We start from the raw sequence: 2,500 nt of genomic DNA on the forward strand, positions 1-2,500 counted from the left end.
CTCTCTCTCTCTCTCTCTCTCTCTCATGGTAATCCCAAGAGGCTGGCAGTGATGGCCAGATAAAGGGTTTCCAAACATATAGATTAGACAGAACATATAGGAATCAAGGGGGAGCCGCAATATATGGAAGATACATAAATTAAGGAAAAATCTGTGAAAAATACAGCAACACAGAATGTGAATTGATTGCGGTAGAATTTGAATCTGAAAAACTATTGAATATTGTAGTTTACAGACCCCCAAATACTAAGGAGTTTGACATAATAATAGAAAAAATAGATGATATATGTAGAAACCATAAAGACTGGATTACACTCCTATCCGGAGATTTTAACTTTCCATTCGTTGATTGGAAAGATCGGATAGAAGAAAATGGTTGTATATGTACATATCAAAAAGAGAGTAATAGTAGCGCAGTAGATAAGAGGAAATTTGAAAAGCTTCAAGATATGCTATTAGAGCATAATATGCAACAAATAAACCACATTCCAACAAGAAAGGAAAATGTCCTAGATTTAGTATTTGTGAATGAGGTGAATTATGTTAAAGAAATAAAAGTGTATAACACGGGAATTTCAGACCACAATGTCATAGAATTAATAGTCCATTCCAAAGCAAGTGATGGAAGACATAATCAAAGCACAAAACGTTGGGAAGGATATGGAAAATATAATTTTCATAGTAAGAATATAAAATGGTCAGAAATGAATGAAGAATTGAACAATGAATGGAAAAATGTATTCGTAAGTGATAATATACAGGTAAATACAGACATAATGTACAAAATGCTGGAGAAAATTGTTGAAAAATATGTACCTAAGAAAAACAATAAACAACAGACATGCATACCAAGAGACAGAAGGATGTTATTTCAGTAAATCAAGAAGTGGAAGAAAAATCTTGCAAAAGAAAAAAATGTATGGAAAACGATAGAAATAAAAAGTAAGGTAGAAAATGCAGAACAAATGATTATACAATCGAAAGAAAATGAAAAAAAAACGGACTTAGAAGAAAGGACACTTCAAAATATAAAAGAATAACCCAAAGTACTTCACTCCTATGCAAAAAAGATGAATAAAGGGAGATTAGAAATAGGCCCTCCAAGAATTGAAGGACGGTTAACGAATAAAAAACAAAAAAGGAAATATGCAACACATTAGCAGAAAAATATAAGAGTGAGTTCATGCCAAGAATTGCGAATGAGAATAATGAAACAGAAATGAGAGAAGAAAATGTTGAATATCTAACGGATATAGATATTAATAGAGCAGATATTGTCAATGCTATAAGCAAAATTAAAAATCGATTGGCAGGCGGACCAGATGGAGTGCCAGCGATTTTGTTAAAAGAAAAAAACTGCACACACTATCGCGAAGCCACTTGCAATACTGCTAGGACAAAGTGTAGATATGAGTGAGATATATGTTAAACATAAATTACTTTATATAACCCCTATTTTCAAAAGTGGATTAAGACTAGAGGCAAGCAATTATAGACCTGTTAGTGTTACATCACATATGAAAGTGTATGTGAGGGTGATAAAAAAGAAAATAATGAATCATTTGGTTAAAGATAATTTGTTTAATATAGGTCAACACGGTTTTGTGCACTGATAAATTACACAAACCCAACTGATAGCACACTATTAAAACATATACAAAAATATGATAAATGAAAAAGACACAGATGTGATCTATCTAGATTTTGCAAAAGCCTTTGACAAGGTAGTCCATAATATATTAGAGAAAAAAATGAGAAATCATAAAATTGGGGGAAAGATAGGAAAATGGGTAAAAGAATTCCTGCAAAACAGAAAACAGATAGTGGTTGCAAATGACGAGAAATCAGATGAAGATCAGGTAATATCTGGCATACCACAAGGTACGGTATTAGCTGCACTGCTGTTTGTTATTGTGATCTCAGACATAGACTCTGATGTTGAAAACTCTGTATTGAGAAGTCTCACCGATGACACAAGAATAAGTAGAGAAATTACTTGTGATGACGATAGGAACTCACTACTAAGAGATCTAAACAAAATATACGAATGGGCAGAGATAAATAGGATGGTATTAAACTCCGATAAATTTGAATCGATAAATTATGGATACAGAGAAGGAATGGTATAGGCATACAAGGGACCTAATAACGAGACAATCACAAACAAGGAAGCAAGTAAAGACCTTGGTGTAATGTTAAATAGGGATATGTTATGCAATGACCAAATAGCAACACTGGTGGCTAAATGTAAAGCAAAAATGGGAATGTTATTCAGACACTTTAAAACAAGAAAAGCGTAACACATGATTATACTTTATAAAACTTATGTACGTAGTACACTCGAGTCCTACAATGGGCTATAGTACCCACACTACCAAAAGGATATTGCACAAATAGAGATTGTACAAAGGTCCTATACTGCTAGAATAGAAGAAGTTAAGGATTTTGACTACTGGGAAAGACTGCAATTTTTAAAACTATACAGTTTAGAAAGGAGAAG

The sequence above is a fragment of the Palaemon carinicauda genome, chromosome 34 (genome assembly GCF_036898095.1).
Source record: "Palaemon carinicauda isolate YSFRI2023 chromosome 34, ASM3689809v2, whole genome shotgun sequence".
Lineage (NCBI taxonomy): Eukaryota > Metazoa > Arthropoda > Malacostraca > Decapoda > Palaemonidae > Palaemon > Palaemon carinicauda.